The sequence below is a fragment of the Macaca nemestrina genome, chromosome 7 (genome assembly GCF_043159975.1).
Source record: "Macaca nemestrina isolate mMacNem1 chromosome 7, mMacNem.hap1, whole genome shotgun sequence".
Taxonomy (NCBI): domain Eukaryota; kingdom Metazoa; phylum Chordata; class Mammalia; order Primates; family Cercopithecidae; genus Macaca; species Macaca nemestrina.
The window spans coordinates 108,023,436-108,044,082 of record NC_092131.1 but is presented as its reverse complement, the minus strand read 5'-3'; the positions used below and the strand labels follow the sequence as shown (position 1 = coordinate 108,044,082).

The following is a 20,647-nucleotide window of genomic DNA, read 5'->3' as shown; positions in this document are numbered from 1 at the left end:
GTCAAGTCTCGCGATAATTAAAGCTCGTCGTGTGGCTCGCTTTGCAACAGATCGCTTCTTCAAATGCTGGCGCAACGCCGAGAGCTCGATGAGGTGTGGGCAAGTAGCTGTTTGAAGGTGGATGATGCCCTCCATGCGCTTTCAGCCTGCCTGGTGGGTGGCCAGTCGAAAACGTCGCCGTCTATTAAGCTCCTTTGACTGGGAGCCGTGGACGGGTAGAGACGGAAGTTCTGGGAATCACCGGAGAAGGGAGGGAAAGGCTCCTTCCGGCCGCCTGCTCCCGGCGTCTTCGTGGGGAACTGAGGTGAGAGCAGGCCGTGAAGAGTAGACACGACTGATGACTTCAGGGATGCTAAACCTTTCTCTCCTGCCTGGGCAAGCCTCGGTAGTAAGATTTCCGTAGTCTGTTTTGTATGTGGTTTTACAGAAACATACTACTCTCTGCTCCAGCTTCAGTCGTCAGTATCCAGCTACTTCCAAGAGCCTTGCCCATGTGTTCTGGGATGTTCCGCAAATGTATAAACACTTAATATCCCGACAAAGCTTGGCCTCTTCCCTCCCAAACTACTTCCCAGGCTATGCACCCGTTTTTGTTAATACAATCAACTTGGAAACTTTGATGTCAGATTTGATGCCCTTTCTTTCCTTCCCATGCTCCAATCACTTGCCAAGTCCTGTCGATTGTACCCCTACAGTAATTCTGGCATCCTCTTAACCACTGCCCCCACCTAATCAAAGTTCTCATTACCATCCCCTGCACGGTGTCAGTGCAGTACTTTTCTCATTGATGTCCTGCCTCTAGCATCACTCTGCTACTAATCTATCTTACATATACCTGCTATAGGAGTAGTCATCTTCAAGCACCACCGTGATCCAAAATAGCTGATCCAATGCCTCTCTGTTGCCTGTAAAGGTCAAGTTTATTAACTTGGATTCAAAAGTTTTTTTTGTTTTCTGCTGTTCCCCTTCCATTCTCCCTCAGTCAGTGGTAAACCAGACCCTGTGAAGTACTTCATGCATAAATTATTACATTTTTATAGATTGCTTATGTCCCTTGCATGAAATACCTGTCCGTCCCTCTCATCTCCAAATACTGAAATTCTTTCCATTATTTAAAGCTTTAGAAAGTGACATCTCCACCTAGAAATAATTTTTCTTTCTATTGAGAATCCATCATATTTCTGGAACTTCATGTATTTAGTTATTACCACTTTCTAACTTCGATCTACAATTATTTACTTGCAAGTTTTTCCCCCTATTAAACTGTAAACAGGCCTTTATCCAATGCATTTCTACATTCTGGAGTGTATTAACATTGTGCTTCTTTGTTTGTTTGTTTGTTTGTTTGACACAGGGTCTCATTCTGTTGCCCAGGCTGGAGTGCAGTGACGTGAGCATGGCATACTGCAGCCTCAACTTCCTGGGCTCAGGTGATCCTCTTGGCTCAGCCTCCCAAGAGCTGGGACTACAGGTGCACACCACTGCCCTGCTAATTTTTCGTATTTTTGTAGAGATGAAATTTCGCAGTATTGCCCAGTCTGGTCTTGAGCTCTGGGCTCAAGCAGTCCACCTACCTCAGCCTCCCAAAGGGCTGGGATTACAGGCCTGAGCCACCAAGCCCAGCCCCACATTGTGCTTTTTACATGAAGTTAGCACTAAGTAAGTGTTTGTGGAATGAATGATAGAACTATGAATATTCCAAGTAATGTTTTAGAAACATTAACCTAGCAAAAGTGTATAGGATAGTATGGATGAGGGAATAGGATAGTCTTGGTGTTGGGTAGTAAAGGTAAGAGGTGTAACAACCAAGGTTACAATAATTGAATAGTACTATCCTGGAGCTCCTGTAGTGCAATTGGTTGGTGTACAGTACTTAATGTGAATAGTACTATCCTTAGTTACTGAGTGGATGATGGGAGAAAAAGATTGGCAGAAATCAGGGAAGGAGGCCGGGCGCGGTTGCTCATGCCTGTAATCCCACCACTTTGGGAGGCTGAGGCGGGCAGATCACGAGGTCAGGAGATCGAGACCATCTTGGCAAACATGGTGAAACCCTGTCTCTATTAAAAACACAAAAAATTAGCCGGGCGTGGTGGCAGGCACCTATAGTCCCAGCTACTCGGGAGGCTGAGGCAGGAGAATGGCGTGAACCTGGGAGGCGGAGCTTGCAGTGAGCCAAGATTGCGCCACTGCATTCCAGCCTGGGCGACAGAGCGAGATTCCATCTCCAAAAAAAAAGAACCAAAAAAAAAAAAAAAAAAAAGGAAATCAGGGAAGAAGCTGGGTGTGGTGGCTCACTGCTGTAATCCCAGCACTTTGAGAGACTGAGGCAGGTGGATCACCTGATGTCAGGAGTTCAAGACCAGCCTGACCAACATGGTGAAATCCTGTCTTTACTAAAAATTCAAAAAAATTAGCTGGGCGTGGTCGCGGGCACCTGTAATCCCAGCTACTCGGGAAGCTGAGGCAGGGAGAATTGCTTCAACCTGGGAGGCAGAGGTTGCAGTGAGCTGAGATTCCACCACTGCACTCCAGCCTGGGCAACAGAGTGAGACTCCATCTAAAAAAAAAAAAAAAAAAAAAGAGAAATCAGGAAAGACTCCAATTATTTAAGCCTGGGAAATTGGGGCTGAAAAGGAATATCTATAAGGTAAATTGGCTTTAAGGCAAAAATGAACTCAGAGCCCAAATACATTTGTAAAATTTGAAACACTGGTGAAATATTCAAGAGAAAATTTCCGGGGGTGTTGTTAGAAATTCAAGACTAAAGCTCAGGAAAGAGAGTCTCTGCCCAGATGTGTAAATGTGTTAGTAATTCATGAAGAAACAATAGTTGAAATAACTTGTGTACAGATGCTCCCCGACAGGACAGTTTGACTTAACGATTGTTATACTTTACAGTGGTACCATGTGCATTCAGTAGCAGTGTACTTTGAGTACCTATACATTCTATTTTTCACTTTCAGTACAGTAGTCAATAAATTATATGAGATATTCAACACTTTATTATAAAATAAGCTTTGTGTTAAATGAGCCTGCCCATCTATAGGCTAATGTAAGTGTCCTGAGCATGTTTAAGGTAGGCTAAGCCAAACTATGATGTTTGGTAGATTAGGTGTACTAACTGCATTTTTGACTTAATGATATTTCTACTTATGATGGGTTTATCTGGACATAACCCTGTCAAAAATCAAGGAGCAGCTGTATATGATCTTTTCAACAGGGAAAGCATTCATAGAGAAGAGAAGGCTACCAAGGCCTATCCCTCAGGAAATACCCATATTTAGGAGACAAGAATAGGACATAGAAAACTTGAAGGGGGCGGTGTAACAATTGAAAAACTGAGAAAAATGCTTCCCCACCTAATATCAGGAATCAAGGAGGATATTTGGAAAGGGGCTTCTTGTAGGCTAGTTTGCTTGTTTCCTTGTGACTATTACTGACATTATTTGTAAGTAATGAGGACTTACCCAGAAAAGAATATATAGGTTGGGCATCCCTAATCCCCAAATCCAAAATCCAAAATGTCCCCAAATCCAAAACTTTTTGAGTGCCAACATGACACTCAAAGGAAATGCTCATTGGAGCATTTTGGATTTCAGATTTTCATAGCAGGCATACTCAACTGGTATTTCCTTCCTGTAAATTTGTGTGTGACACTTAGGGGCCTCTAGGCCTCTGAGAGTTTCTATGAAGAACTCTAGGTATTCCAGCAGATTTTCAAATTTTCAAATGAAATTATTTTCTGCCTACCAATGTCTTTTCATACTCTGTTATCTTATTGATTATTATGTCTCATTTTCTGACAACAGGAAATCTGTTTCATGAAGGGGAATTTTCTAGATAACTGACACTCAAACTTTAAGCATCAGAAATTTTTCATTGAAACCACTTTTGATGGAAATGTTTGCAAAATGTGCCTCTTACCTATCTGGTATAACCATAGTATGTGGGCCATAATTTAATCTTTGCTTGGCAACTAAAAGTCACTGTTCAAGCATCAGTTATATTCTTCTGGATATTAATATCCTTGGGCCTGTTGATATGTATGAGAAAGGTTACATCATGATATTTATAGTGTCTTTTTCTACTAATTGTAGACATTTTGTTTTACCTAAGCAGATGTATTTTTTAAATTGTGGTAAAATATATGTAACATAAAGTTTACCATTTTAACCATTTTTAAGTGCAGAGGTCATTGACAGTAAGTACATTCACATTGTTGTGCAACCATCACCACCATCCATCTCCAGAAATTTTTTCGTCTTCTCACACTGAAATTCTGTGCCCATGAAGCCATAACTGCATTTTCCTCTCCTCCCTGCCCCTAGCAACCACCATTCTACTTTGTCTTTATGAATATGACTACTCTAGGTACATCATGCAAATGAAATACATTATATGCCGTTTTGTGACTGGCTTATTTAACTTAGCATAAGGTCCTCAAGGTTCATCCACATTGTAGCGTATGTCAGAATTTCCTTCCCTTTTATTGAATAATATTGCATTGTATGTTTACACCGTATTTTGTTATCCATTCATCTATTAATGGACACTTGAGCTGCTTCCTCTTTTTGGCTATTATGAATAATGTGTCTGTAAATATAGATATACAAATATCTATTTAAGTCCCTGCTTTCTATTCTTTTGAGTATATACCCAGAAGTGGAATTGCTGGATCATATGATAACTTTATTATTAATTTTCTGAGGAACCACCATAGTGTTTTCCATAATGGCTGTGCCATTTTACATTCCCAATGGCAGTGCGCAATTACTCATAACTTTAAACCTTAGTTTGACCCAATGATCTACAGGCAAAACACACCAGCAGAAAGTCCTGGGGAATCCTAGCATCAAAAGAACTCTACTTTCAGAGGCCATTTGTGATCTTGGACAACAACCACTTTAGAGACAGTAAAGCGGTCAAGAGGTTATGCAATTTATCCAGGGGCACAGCTGGTAAATGGTCCTGTCAAATGGGATAGGAAGAGGGAGATATTGGGCAGCTTGCAGTTGCCTGTGTCTTTGGCCAGTGCATCCTCTGCTCTTGCAAGTTGTGCTTGCAATTATTCCTTCTCTCTTCTCTGTTTTCAACTCTCCCTCTTTACTGGCTGCTTGCATCCCCACACTTGCTCAAATTTCTTCAGTCTCAAGACAAAACCAATACCCTGCCCTCAATCCTGTATCCTCCTCAGACTATCTCGGATCTCCTTCCCGTGCCCCCTCCCGCCCCCCACCCCCATGGGTATTTTACAAAGAATACTCCACACCTGCAGTTTATACTTCTCTATCTTTTCCATACAATTCAGTCAAATTTCTGCCCTTGAGTACTCCACTGAAACCACTCTACTAAAACCACCCTGGCAAAGTTCACTAGGGAAAAGTTTTCCCAGGGCCAAATTCAAGACTCTTTCTAAAATCGTCAGCATATTTCGTATCTGTGCAGTATTTGTCGCCTTTATCTCCTTCCTCCTTTAAACCTTCTCACTTTGTTTCCAAGTTTCTCATGATTCTCCTCTTCCCTGGGTCACTGTTTTCTTATTGTTCTGTATTATTTTATGTGATGGTCAGTCAGGTGTGGCCACAAAAGGAGATACAGGAGAGGCTCTGAAAAACAAAGTTCATTATACTCACAAGTCCTGGAGATAGGAAGCACAACACGCCACGCAGGGCCACATGTGAAAGACACCAGGGTGGTCAGAAGCAGAAGACAGAAGCAAGGGGAAAGCATTAAGCTGGAGTCTTTACTGGAGTTTCATTAGGAAAGGAAAGGCAGGTCAGGGTAAACATTTTAGGATTGGCTAGTTTGAATAACTTCAGAGGGCTGTAAACTATAGGGATGGTCCCTAGTTGCCTGGTACCTGGCCCTGGGGTGATTGAGACAGGAATATTGTCTTGTGGGGTGGATGGGCCATATAGAGGGGGTATGGCTCTTGATCGGTTGGTTTGTGTATTTCAGGCATGCTCCTGGCTGGGCCCTTTTTTAAGACATCAAAACATAATATATACCTCTTAGTGGTATATAACAAAAAATAAAAATTATTTACAGAAATTTATATATCTATATGTGTATATATATAAACATACATACATATATTTGATACACTTTTCTATCTCTGTCTCTTTGGCTGATTCTCTCTTCCTCTGCCTGCTGCTTAAATGTTGGTATCCCCATAACCTTGCCTGTACTCTCCTTGTGTTGCCTATGCAGACTATCACTTTTGTGGCTTCAGCTTCCATTTCTGTTCCGATGACTCAACAATGGATATCTCCAGCCATCCATCACATATGAGCTCTAGACTCGTAAATACTCCTGCTTGCTAGAAATTTCCATCTGGATGTCCAACAGGCATCTGCAGCATGTGTCTAAATGGGAGTTCATCTTTCTTCCTGAACCTGTTTATCTACCTCTCTTTCCATTTTCAGAGAATGCTTCCTCCCAGTTTCCCTTGCCAGAAATCTAGCAGCCATCCTGGACTCTTCCATCTCTCTTACTCCAGATACTTAGTGTCTCCCTAAGTCCTGTGAACTTCAGCTTCTGACTGAACTTTCTCTTCTGTTTGTCCACTCCTCTTCTTTCCTTCATGTCACCCTCTTGGTTATAGCATTCATCATTTTTCACACAAACCAAGGTGACAGTCTCTTAACTGGTCAGTCCCTATATCTGGCCTTGCTCCCCTCCAGACCCTTCTCCACTCTGCTAGTAGAGCATCCTTTATCATTGTGAAACATACAGAAAATAATTGATGATAATATAATTAATTATATATCTATCAGCTAGCTCAGAGTAGCTTGATTATATCTAGCCCTGGATCCATCAACCTTTCCTAATTTCTTCTAGGATACAATCCAAGCTCCTTAGTTTGGAATGCGCAGCTGATCAAGATTCAGCTCTGTCTTATTGGTACAGTATCATCTCCTGCCACTCTCCCTGTATTAGTCTGTTCTTATGCTGCTTTATTAATAAAGATATACCTAAGACTAGGTAATTTATAAAGGTAAGAGGTTTAATTGACTCACAGTGCAGCATGGCTGGGGAGGCCTCAGGAAACTTACAATTATGGCAGAAAGGGAAACAAACACGTCCTTCTTTACATAGTGGCAGGAGAGAGAAAAGTGAGAACCAAGTGAAGGGGGAAGCCCTTTATAAAACTGTCAGATTGGGGCTGGGTGCAGTGGCTCACGCCTGTAATCCCAGCACTTTGGGAGGCCGAGGTGGGTGGATCACGAGGTCAAGAGATCGAGACCATCCTGGCCAACATGGTGAAACCCCGTCTCTACTAAAATTCAAAAGTTAGCTGGGTGTGGTAGCACACACCTGTAGTCCCAGCTACTCAGGAGGCTGAGGCAGGAGAATCGCTTGAACCCGGGAGGCAGAGGTTGCAGTGAGCTGAGATCATGCCACTGAACTCCAGCCTGGCAATAGAGTGAGACTCCCTCTCAAAAAAATGAAAAACTGTCATATCTCATGAGAACTTACCCACTCTCACAAGAATAGCATGGGGGAAACTACCCCCATGATTCAATTACCTCCCTCCCACAACACATGGGGATTGTTGAAAGTACAAAATGAGATTTGGGTGGGGACACAGCCAAACTGTATCACTGCCTAAACGAACTAAATGCATACCCATATCAAACTGTTTAAAGTTATTGGAAGACTTTGTTCTGTGTTGAACACATGCTGTTGCTTCTGTTTGCAGTGCCCTCCCCACTCTGCTCTACCTGGTAAACAGCCTCTTCAGGTGATCTTCCGTAATACATCCCAGTATTGTCCCCACCTCCAAGGAGAACAGATTATTCTTTCCTTTATATCTTTCATATACCTAGTCATGCGTTTATCACAGGAAGTGAATTCCTGTGAGTAATTGTAATTTGTTTACATCCACCTAAATAATAAACTCCTGGAGGGTAAGGCCGTGTCTTTCACATCTTTAGCAATGAGCATAGAGTCTGACAATCTGATAACATAGTTGGTGCTCAGTTAATATTTATTGATCTCACCCTGCCTTCCTCTCCAGGTTTGTTTGTTTATTTTAAGATGGGGTCTCCCTCTGTTGCCTAGGCTGGAGTGCAGAGGCACGATCTCGACTTGCTGCAACCTCTGCTTCTCAGGTTCAAGTGATTCTCCTGCCTTAGCCTCTGGAGTAGCTGAGATTACAGGTGCCTGCTGCCACACCCAGCTAATTTTTGTATTTTTGGTAGAGACGGGGTTTCACCATGTTTGCCAGGCTGGTCTTGAAATGCTGACCTCAAATGATCCACCTGCTTCAGCCTCCCAAAGTGCTGGGATTATAGGCGTGATCCACCGGGCCCAGGCTTCCAGTTTTATTTTTGACTAATTTTTTCCCATTTCCTCTCCCCTGAGTCAACATTCAACCATATATAAAGACTCAGCCCACCTCTTGTACATAACACATTTGTTCCCTGGACTCCCTTTTATCAGATTACCTTATTGAATTACCTTATTCACATTACCTTATTGAATCTGTTTTGATGTCCCTCTTTCCTGCTACAGTGTAAGTGCTAAGAGTACAGGGACCATGTGTGATGTCTCTTCATCTCCAGCCCTAGCACTGAGGCTGACACATCAGGCAGTGAAGAGATATTTATTAACATAAGAGTGAAGGACTTAGACTTTACAATTTATAAGGTCTCCTCCAGGCCGGGCGCGGTGGCTCAAGCCTGTAATCCCAGCACTTTGGGAGGCCGAGGCGGGCGGATCACAAGGTCAGGAGATCGAGACCACAGTGAAACCCCGTCTCTACTAAAAATACAAAAAATTAGCCGGGCGCGGTGGCGGGCGCCTGTAGTCCCAGCTACTCAGGAGGCTGAGGCAGGAGAATGGCGGGAACCCGGGAGGCGGAGCTTGCAGTGAGCCGAGATCGCGCCACTGCACTCCAGCCTGGGCAACAGCGTGAGACTCCGTCTCAAAAAAAAAAAAAAAAGAAAGGTCTCCTCCAGCTCTAAAACTGATCTGAGGCTCTGAAAATTGTGACATCATCTAAAAGTTTTCTCTGAGCAGATGGTCACAACAGTTGAAGTACCAATTTAAACAGTTGGCAAATATGAGGTAAACATTTAAGTAAGTTAATCAGAATGAAGGTGAATCCTTTAACAGGATTGGAAAATTAACAAAACCGTGGATCCAAGTAATCCCAGGCACCCCGTTTGCACCCATGGTGGGTTCCATATGTTCCCTTCGATAACACATGTGCCTCGGGAGCTTCTCAGAAAGGTGTTTAACAACCTCCCTATGACTAAACCACTACTGGCTAGAAATGAGCTGCAAGCACTTATTTCTGTACCGCAAAAATTACTTTTTTTCTTTAGCATTTTGCTATAATTTGCTTGATTTTTGTTAACACAAAGTAAGATCATTTAATATTTTGTGTTCAGGTATAATCCTAATCTAAAGATTCTTAGGTTTTTTTTCCACCCCACAAACATTGCTATACAATTTATTTCTGGGCTTAGTGTTGTGGGAGTGAGGAGAGTTAAAAACATGTGGAACACAGCTGGGTACGGTGGCTCATGCCTGTAATCCGGCACTTTGGGAGGCCAAGGGGGGCAGATCACCTGAGGTCAGGAGCTTGAGACCAGCCTGGGCAACATGGTGAAACCCTGTCTCTACTAAAAGTACAAAATTAGCTGGGCGTGGTGGCGCATTCCTGTAATCCCAGCTACTTGGGAGGCTGAGGCAGGAGAATTGCCTGAACCCTGGAGGTTGTGGTGAGCCAAGATCATGCCATTGTACTCCAGCCTGGGCAACAAGAGCAAAACTCTGTCTCAAAAAAAAAAAAAAAAAACCCACACAAATCTTAAGATCTAATTGTAGAGTCAACCAAAAGATAGTTATGATGGTAATATATGCAGTATATAAAATAGCGTGGCCTCACGCCTGTAATCCTAACACTTTGGGAAGCCGAAGTGGGTGCATCACCTGAGGTCAGGAGTTCTAGAGCAGCCTGGCCAACATGGCAAAACCCCATCTCTACTAAAAATACAAAAATTAGCTGGGTGTGGTGGCAGGCAACTGTAATCCCAGATACTTGGGAGGCTGAGGCAGGAGAATCGCTTGAACTTGGGGGGTGGAGGTTGCAGTGAGCTGAGGTCGCAACAGTGCACTCCAGCCTGGGTGACAGAGCAGACTCTGTCTCAAAAATAAATAAATAAATAAATAAATAAATAAAACAGTGCATAATAATCTAATGGGATGCAGGGAGAGATAATTGGAACTAGGTGTATAAGTATAGAGGTACTTCAGGGTAAAGGAAGAATAAGAGGAAAGTGAAATTAACCTTGAGAAATTTACTGAAGAAGGTGATTCTGCAACAAGCATATACACAGAGTGCATGCACACACACACTATATGGATTGCCAGAAGTGAGCTCCTGTGAGGAATATGAATTCTTGGGTACAGAGGATGCAAACTGACCATTCTTTTAAAATTTATTTTATTTAAAATTTTTAAAATTTTTTAATTTATATGGGTACATAGTAGGTGTATATATTTATGGGACACAGGAGATGCTTTGATACCAGCACACAATGTGAAATAAGAACATCATGGAGAATGGCGTATCCATCCCCTCAAGCATTTATCCTTTGTGTTACAAACAATCCAATAACACTCTTTTAGTTATTTTAAAATGTACTATTATTATTTACTATAGTCACTCTGTTGTGCTATCAAATAGTAGGTCTTACTCTATTTTTGTTGTACTATTTAACTATCCCCACCACCATCCCCCATCATGCCACTACCCTTCTTAGCCTCTGGTAACCATCCTACTCTTTATCTCCATGAGTTCAATTGTTGTGATTTTTAGATTCCACAAGTAAGTGAGAACATGCAATGTTTGTCTTTCTGTGCCAGGCTTATTTCACTTAATATAATGACCTCCTGTTCCATCTATGGTGTTGCAAATGACAGGACCTCATTCTTTTTTATGGCTGAATAGTACTCCATTGTGTATATGTACCACACTTTCTTTATCCAATTATCTGTTGATAGACACTTAGATTGCTTCCAAATTTTAGCTACTGTGAACCATGCTGCAGCAAACATGAGAGTGCAGATATCTCTGATATGCTGATTTCCTTTCTTTTGGGTATATACCTAGCAGTGGGATTATTGGATCAAATGGTAGCTCTGTTTTTAGTTTTTTGAGGAACCTCCAAAATTTCTCCATAGTGGTTGTACTAATTTACCTTCCCACCAACAATGTATGAGGCTTCCCTTTTCTCAACATCCTCACCAGCATTCATTGCCTGTCTTTTGGATATAAGCTGTTTTAACTCTGGTGAGATGATACCTCATTGTAGTTTTGATCTGCATTTCTCTGGTGATCAGTGACGTTGAGCACCTTTTCATATGCCTGTTTGCCATTTGTATGTCTTTTTTTTCTTTTTGAGATGGAGTCTGTCTTTTGCCCAGGCTGGAGTGCAGTGGTGCGATCTTGGCTTCACTGCAACCTCCGCCTCCTTGGTTCAAGTGATTCTCCTGCCTCAGCCTCCAGAGTAGCTGGGATTACAGGCACCCGCCACCACACCCAGCTAATTTTTGTATGTTTAGTAGAGACGGGGTTTTACCAAGTGGGCCAGGCTGGTCTTGAACTCCTGACCTCAGGCAATCCACCCACCTTGGCCTTCCAAAGTGCTGGGATTACAGGCGTGAGCCACCGCACCTGGCCTGTATATCTTATTTTAAGAACTGTCGGCTGGGCATGGTGGCTCACGCCTGTAATCCCAGTACTTTGGGAGGCCGAGGTGGGTAGATTGTTTGAGGTCAGGAGTTTGAGACCAGCCTGGCCAACATAGTGAAACCCCACCTCTACTAAAAATACAAAAAATTAGCTGAGTGTGGTGGTGGCGCCTGTAATCCCAGCTACTTGGGAGGCTGAGACAGGAGAATCGCTTGAACCTGGGAGGAGGAGGTTGTTGTGAGCCGAGATTGCACCGTTGCACTCCAGTCTGGGCAACAAGAGCGAAACTCTGTCTCAAACAAAACAAAACAAAACAAAACAAAAAACACTGTTCAAATCATTTGCCTGGCCAGACGTTTATGTCTGTAATCCCAGCACTTTGGGAGGCCAAGGCGGGCGGATCACTTGAGGTCAGGAGTTGCAGACCAGCTTGCTCAACATGGTGAAACTCCGTCTCTACAAAAAATACAAAAATTAGCCGGGGTGGTGGCATGCACCTGTAATCCCAGCCACTTGGGAGGCTGAGACATGATAATTCCTTGAACCGGGAGGTGGAGGTTGCAGTGAGCTGAGATTATGCCATGGCACTCCAGACTGGGTGACAGAGCAAGACTTAGTCTCAAACAAAAACACATCTTTTGCTTTTTTTTTTTTTTGGATTATTAGATTTTTTCTTATTGAGTTATTTGGCCTCCTTATGTATTCTTGTTGTTAATCCCTTGTCAGATGGGTAGTTTGTAAATATCTTCCCCCATTCTGTGGGTCCTAATTCTTTTGTAGAATACTCTTCAGAGACACACTCCAAGACTGCTGCATTTCCCTGTGGGCTGACTCACAGAGCTCTTTACTAGTCTCCTCTCCCAAGTTCCCCCAGGGAGCCCCTGTGTAATATCATCCCAATCATATTTGGAATATGAGCTGTGACCCTCACTCACCTGGGGAAATATGTCTCTCTCCTCAGATTAGAGCATATTCATTCTAATTAGACATTGTCATGTGTTGACTCTGTTGTTGCCTTGGTACGTAGAAGTCTGCCCTTCCCATAGGTGAGTGGTGAACCTTTGCTGTATGGAGATCTTTATTATTTTTTTTGTTTGTTTTTTTGAGATGGAGTTTCGTTCTTGTTGCCCAGATGGGAGTGCAGTGGTGCGATCTCGGCTCACTGTAACCTCCGCCTCCCGGATTCAAGCAGTTCTCCTGCCTCAGCCTCCCAAGTAGCTGGGACTACAGACACGCCACCACGCCCAGCTAATTTTGTATTTTTAGTAGAGATGGGGTTTCTCCATGTTGATCATGCTGGTCTCAAACTCCTGACCTCAGGTGATCCACCCGCCTCTGCCTCCCAAAGTGCTGGGATTACAGGTGTGAGCCACCGCGCTTGGCCGATCTTTAGTATTTTTAAGTGGGAAGGACATTGGCTTAATTTTTTCACCCAGGCTGGAGTGCAGTGGCGCGATCTGTGCTCATTGCCACCTCCGCATCCTGGGTTCAAGTGATTCTTGTGCCTCAGACTCCTGGGTTCAAGTGATTCTTCTGCCTCAGCCTCCCGAGTAGCTGGGATTACAGGTGTGCACCACCATGACTGGCTAATTTTTGTATTTTTAGTAGAGACAGTGTGTCACCATGTTGGCCACACTGGTCTCGAACTTCTGGCCTCATGTAATCTGCCGACCTCGGCCTTCCAAAGTGCTGGAATTACAGGTGTGAGCCACCGTGCCTGGCCACACATTGGCTTTAGATGGATGCAGATGACCTGAGTGACTTTGCCGAGCTACTTCTCTGAGGCTTAGTTTCCTGCTTCCAAAATGAGATTATAATGATTTTATGAACTATGATGTGTTTTCTGTAGCCTAGATAAGCATTAACAAACAGTTCCTCACTGTTTCTCAAACCAAAATAAAACACTCTAACTTGGCTTGCCAAGGGATTCTAATACAAACATTTTGTCATTGTCCTATGAAAACAACCATGTTAAAATGTGAAGACTACTAGGACTACCATTATGTAGTAAATATTGAGCATTTACTACATGCCAGGCATGTGTACCTCACGGAGGTGTACCCCAAATTTAATGATTCTTGAGAACTCACACAGAGTAAGATGTCCACCAGGTCCAAACATGTAGAACTGCAGGCTCACTGCTTAGCGCCCAGATACAACTTTTACCTCCATATAAAGCATTTTGTTACTCAGAGGGCCACGTCACTTCGGGTTATTATCCATATCTGAGGCTTTGAAATTCCTGCTGTGCCAGCACTTGAGGCAATCTCCATTTTCTTGTACCTCTACTGCAGCACCTAAGAACTGCCCTCCCCTCTCCCTTCCCCTCCCCTCCCTCCCCGTTCCCCCTCCCCTCCCCCTCCCCTCCCCCTCCCCTCCCCCTCCCCTCCCCCTCCCCTCCCCCTCCCCTCCCCCTCCCCTCCCCTTCCCCTTCCCTTCACGTTTTGCTATCATTGCCTAGGCTGGAGTGCAGTGGTGCCATCTCAGCTCACAGCAACCTCCGCCTGGGAGGCCAAGGTGGGCCGATCACCTGAGGTCAGGAGTTCGAGACCAGTCTGACCAACATGAAGAAACCGCATCTCTACTAAAAATACAAAATATTAGCTAGGCGTGGTGGCACATGCCTGTAATCCCAGCTACTTGGGAGGCTGAGGCAGGAGAATTTTCTATTTATTTCCACTCGGGTGCTTTCCATGGCTGACCTGGCCATGGCCTTCTACAGACACACTGGCATAAAGTTGCATTCTATTGCAAAACTTTAAGAATATAATTTGTATTCTTAGCCAGAAGGGCACCCCACCTTCAGGTAGAGATGCAGGAGTCCTTGGATGGTTAAGGCGAAAATTTTCTTCAAAAAAGAAGCTCTGATAGAGACATAAAGCAGATTTGTGATTGCCTGGGTTAGAATAGGATAGGGATAGACTACAAATGAGCATTAAGGATCTTTTTGGGCTGATGGAAATGTTCTGAAACTACACAGGGGTGATGGCTGCACACTCTATAAATGTGCTACAAATCATGAATTGTACACTTACAATGGGTGAATTTTATGGTAGGTAAATTATACCTAAGAGCAAAAGAAGGAAGGAAGGAAGCTAGCAACCTAGCTTGAATATACAACCTTGAAGCACTTGGTTGAAACCCCAGGATAGGCCGGGCGCGGTGGCTCACGCCTGTAATCCCAGCACTTTGGGAGGCCGGGGCGGGTGGATCACGAGGTCAGGAGATTGAGACCATCCTGGCTAACACGGTGAAACCCCGTCTCTACTAAAAAAAAAAAAAAAAACACAAAAAAATTAGCCGGGCGTGGTGGCGGGTGCCTGTAGTCCCAGCTACTCGGGAGGCTGAGGCAGGAGAATGGCGTGAACCCGGGAGGCGGAGCTTTCAGTGAGCCGAGATCGGGCCACTGCACTCCAGCCTGGGTGACAGAGCCAGACTCCCATCTCAAAAAAAAAAAAAGAAGAAACCCCAGGATAATGTGGCACAGAGAACAGAAGAGGAGATTTGGGTCTGGAAAACCTTAAGAGCAGGAGTTAATGATTAAAATCTTAGTGTCCAGACATCTACCTTTGAGTAGTCTGTGTCCTGATGTACCTCTTGGAAAGATGACAGTCATAATATTACTGTTGGCTGTGGCAGAAATAGTTAGTTCCCTCCCTCATCCCCATATCAGTTCTGTTCTGTCCTTCCACAGTAGAGGAAGGGTTTTGAAGCACTGGCCCAGAACTGGACTGATTTTAGTATAGTCAGAGATTAATGGCAAGAGCCATAGTTTCTTGCTTCCGAGAATCCTCTAAAATCTATTTAAAATTTTAAATAAATTCTCCACTATAAGGTTGTTGCATCTAAAGAGAAATGTCAAAGTGAAGTTGGCTATCCATCCAGGCTGGATAGTGACACAATTACTAAAATTTATTTGAAAATGGTGTCAAAGTAGAAAAAAATATGATACCCTTAGCAGCTCTGCCTCCTCAACAGCTTCTGTTTGTCTTTGTGTGTGTGTGTGTGTGTGTGTGTGTGTGTCTGTCTCTCTTGCTCTCTCTCTCTCACTCGCTCTCTCATCTGATTCAAAATTCTTGAGAAAGGATAGGAATCACCAATGTTAGAAACAAGAGCCATGCCCCAATGCCCCGTGAAAGTTAGACTGCAGGTGCCGGGCGCGGTGGCTCACGCCTGTAATCCCAGCACTTTGGGAGGCCGAGGCGGGCGGATCACAAGGTCAGGAGATCGAGACCACGGTGAAACCCCGTCTCTACTAAAAATACAAAAAAATTAGCCGGGCGCGGTTGTGGGCGCCTGTAGTCCCAGCTACTCGGGAGGCTGAGGCAGGAGAATGGCGTGAACCCGGGAGGCGGAGCTTGCAGTGAGCTGAGATCCGGCCACTGCACTCCAGCCTGGGCGACAGAGTGAGACTCCGTCTCAAAAAAAAAAAAAAAAAAAAAAAAAAAAAAAAAAAAAAGAAAGTTAGACTGCAGGAAGGAGCACATGAGCTTCCTCTTCCCTACCCCCCATAATTTTACTTACCTGCACCTATGGCACAATCCAGAGCCCAATCTTTAGCTGAAGACATCCAGAAATCCAGAGCTGCTCATTATCAAGAATTGGCTTATGTTAACCAAGCTCATGATGGTCTCAGTAAACAGGTGCCCGTGTATTAATTTACAATGAGGAATACATCTTCCCTTTGAATGGACTATTTTCTTCCCATCAATAATTCAGAGAGTCCCTTCCTCATGTCTGGGTATCCAGCTGTTACCAGGGGCCATGGACTATGGCTTTTCACCTCTGTGTCCTCAGCACAGGCTCTGGAACACAGCTGGTGATTAGCAAATATCTGTCAAAGGGAATTGAATTTTGCCAGCGATAAGGCTTATTTATCTTGAGCCATTTTTAGTCCAACAGGAGCTGGAGATATTTTTACCCACATATTATTGTAGTTAAAGGCTCTTAGCCACAAGATCCATGCAAAACAGCATGGCAAGAAGAGGCCATGTTTTGTCTTACACAGCTGACTCCATTATAAAGAAATTTTATCTCAGAGGATTTACCTAGCAAGATATCTACTTTATTTTGTATGTTCTGTTTTCCTTTACATTCGACATGAATACTATACAGGATTCTACTGTGGCACAGGTAGTAATAGCACACACAACTACAGAGTCTACACTGCCCATCCTTGAAATAGATTATTCAGTAGAAGAAGAGCAGTGCTGTCATTTACTGAGTTGTATGGGAAGTAAGGATCAAAACCAAAGATAAAAATAGAATTATGAGTCAGTGGAGTCTAATTTAGCCTTGATGGTAATGTGAGGCACGTTATTAGGGAAAATTACATTGTTTCAGGGAAAATTACATTGTTTGGAAGGAAGTGTCCTGTCCATTTGTCAAAGCCCTGGTGACAAAATCACTGGTGATAAGAGACCTCTCTCAGGCCCCAAAACATAGGCCTCCTCTTCTCTTGGGCCCTCTCAAATCATCTGCTGATCTAGATAACTCCTAATAGTCCCCAAGCCCTGCTGACAGCTCTGTCCTCCCCCTGCCTCAGTCAAGAAGAGTTTCTGGTCAGGTTGAGGAGGTCTTGCTCAAAATTTTTAGCAGTCGTGACCCTGCTGTCTCTGAGGTCAGTGTGCCCAGGACCCTCCCCTTGATCTCTTCTCATTCTGCATACTCTGCATGTGCAATTGTATCTATTCCTATGACTTCAGCTACCACCTATAAGCTGGATGGAGCCTTTGCCCCTGACTTACCATGTACAATCCTCACAGTGTTTAGGCATGAGTGATTTTTCACATGATAATCCTCTCTCACCCCCATCAGATATCCTAGGTCTCTCTTCATCCAGCTGTTGTGTTCATTTCAGTTAAACAAACATTTATTGCATGTGTTTGGCAGGCATCTTCTATAGTTGCTGAGAATACAAAGGTTCTATTTAAGTGACTCTTCCTCTATTTCATTCATAGAGTTTTTTATTTTTATTTTTACTATCCAGTAATTGTTGGAATCTCTGAAGTGTTAACTTTCAGTTACTGTTCTCTTTCTATCCCTGCATCTTCCCTAAGTTTATTTATTACTATGGTTTCAATTTCATAAAGATAATTTTCAAATAAAATGTCTGGCCCCATGTCTTACCTGTCTCATTTACTGTATGCACTTAGATGTCTCTTCATCTCCTTAAATAATCATTTATTGTAGCTTTAGTTCCTGGATCTCTAAAATGTGGAAGTGAATGAGGAGTGTTCCTCGGTCAGTAGGTGTATGCGAACCTACCCACAAAGGCTGAGGGAGCTTAGAGGCCGAAGAAAGAGGCTGACAAACCCAGCTTCTCAGAAGGAAACATTTAATAGGGACTTATGAACAGAAGTGATGTCTAGGCAGCCATGAGAATGGTAGATCCCCGCATCCGCCCTCCAGAAAGTATCCTTTGTAAATAGCAAGCTTTTAGGGTAAAGACATGCAGCTGGTCATGTCTTCAGACTTTCTTCCAAGGTTCATGATCACTGGGGAGGTTAGGTAAGCATCTTTATGAGGGTTTATCTATGTACAGCATTGTTTCAAGACCTTACTGCAGAATACCTTTGTGTGTGGAGATCAAACATCATGGCAGTTTCTCCTCAAGATGGTGTGACTCTTGCCATGCAGTATGCTGTTTTCCTACAGGGAGCTATTAAGTTATGGTGTGTCAATGCAGTGCAGTTTTAAGCAGCTATTTAACATGCTTACAAACAACTATGGATAATTCTTCTGCTTCTTCATCCACTTTCTAAATTTCCTCAATGAGAATCCCTTTCTTTTCTAATCAGAAAAAACATGAGAGGACATAAATGATGTGATCAATTGTCTTAGGGAATAAGGTGGAAGAGAGGCAGCAGTTTGCTGTCACCTTTGCCAACATCTGCTAGCCAATCCCCCAATATTTCTCAGACCACTTTACTTTAGATCTCTTTTTTTCCTTCCAGATAGTCTGGCTGTGAAGTGAGCTGAGATTATGATCAGCCTTGAAGCTGAAACCTATAGTTTGTCTCCACACTCCCTCTCAAAAGAAAGTACTTTTTAGACTTTAAGCTGCCTAGGACAAGGACCATATTTTGTTAATTTCTGCAGCCCCAAAGCACTTAACTGTGTGAAACACAGTCTGAAATGGTGGAATACTATGCACCTGTAAAAGTAAAGCCCTTTTTGTTCTGTTACAAGGTGATCCCTGAGATAAGTGAAGTAAGGCCAACTGCAGAACAGTGTGTATAGAATACTACCATCTGGGTAAAGAAAGAGGAATTTTTAATTTCTGGAAAGATGCCTCTGGATAGGGAACTCTGTTGCTGGGGAAGAGGGGTGAGAGGGAGACTTTTCACTGCAGACCCTTTTGAACTTTAAACCTGTGAATGTTTTAGTTATAAAAATAAATAAAATTTAAATCTAAAGAAATGTGTTGAATTTATTTGAAATATCCAGAATAGGCAAATCCATAGAGACAGAAAGCAAATTAGTGGTAGCCAAGGGCTAGGGGAGGAATGAGGACTGACTGACTAACTGGGTTTGAGGTTTCCTTGTGGGGTGGTAAAATATTTTGGAACTGTATAGTGGTGATAGTTGCATAACATTGTGAAAGTACAAAATTCCGCTTTGGTTAAAAATGGCTGGCCATGGTGGCTCATGCCTATAATCCCAGCACTTTGGGAAGCTGAGGCGGGAGGATCACTTGAGCCCAGGAGTTTGAGACCAGACCGGGCAACATAGTGAGACTCTACCTCTACAAAAAAGAAATAAAAAATTAAAAAATGATTAAAATGGTGAATTTTATGTTATGTGAATTTTGTCACAATGTTATTTTTGAATGAGTGAATACATGAGTAAAATACCTATTATATTTACACATATACATGAGATGGCCTGCCTGTGCCACTGCACAGGCATAGATATCTCTGCTTTGTGGACTTTTTTTTTTTTTCTTTTGGAGACAGAGTCTTGCTCTGTCACCCAGGCTGGAGTGCAGTGGTGCGATCTCGGCTCACTGCAACCCCCGCTTTCCGGGTGCAAGTGATTCTCCTGCCTCAGCCTCCCAAGTAACAGACTACAGATGCCCACCACAATGCCCTGCTAATTTTTGTATTTTTAGTAGTAGGGGTGGGGTTTCACCATGTTGGCCAGGCTGGTCTCGAACTCCGGACCTCATGATCCACCGACCTCGGCCTCCCAAAGTACTGGGATTACAGGCGTGAGCCACCGTGCCTGGCCTGCTTTGTGGAGTTTTTAGTGGAAAATTCCAAACATATGCAAAAGTAGAACAGCATAATAAACCATCACATACCTACCACCTACCTTCAACAATTAGCAACTCATGGCCAAACTAACTCCATTTATACCCTGACCCACTTCTCCACACCCACTGGATTGTTTTGTAGCAAACTGTAGGTATTTCAGCATGTATCTCTCAAAGCTAAGAGCTCTTTTTTTAAAACTTACATTATCATACCTAAAAAATTATTCCTTAATATAATCAAAGAATCGTGTTCAATTTTCACATATTTGAACATCTCACAAATATCCTTTTTATTTTTATTATTTAGTTATGTATTGAGACAGCGTCTTCCTCTGTCACCCAGGCTGGAGTGCAGTGGGGCAGTCATAGCTCATTGCAGCCTTGAACTAACTCCTGGGCTCAATTGATCCTCCCGCCTCCCTCCCAAGTAGCTGGGACCACAGATGTGTGCCACCATACCCAGCTAATTTTTCTTTTTATAGAGACAGGGTCTCACTATGTTCCTCAGGCTGTTGTTGAACTCGAGCAATCCTCCCGCCTTGGCTTCCTAAAGTACTGGGATTACAGGTGTGAGCCACCGTATCCAGCCACAAACATCCTTTTTAGAGTTGACTTGTTGCATTGTGGTTTTAAAGAGACCAAACTACTTTTCTCAGAACTGACCTAGTAAGTTCATTCTC

The 20,647-nt window shown here is 43.3% G+C and overlaps 1 protein-coding gene across 2 annotated transcripts in view; it reads left to right on the top strand.

The window, feature by feature from the left end:
- The first annotated feature begins 58 nt into the window (after positions 1-58).
- LOC105497475 (homer scaffold protein 2) overlaps positions 59-20,647 on the top strand; it is a 158,274-nt gene continuing 137,685 nt past the window's right edge. The window contains exon 1 of one of the 2 annotated variants that reach the window (XM_024797856.2): positions 59-304. The gene's annotated coding sequence lies outside the window, so the exon portion shown is untranslated. The remainder of the gene's footprint in view (positions 305-20,647) is intronic. The other variant, XM_011768602.3, reaches the window with a different exon arrangement.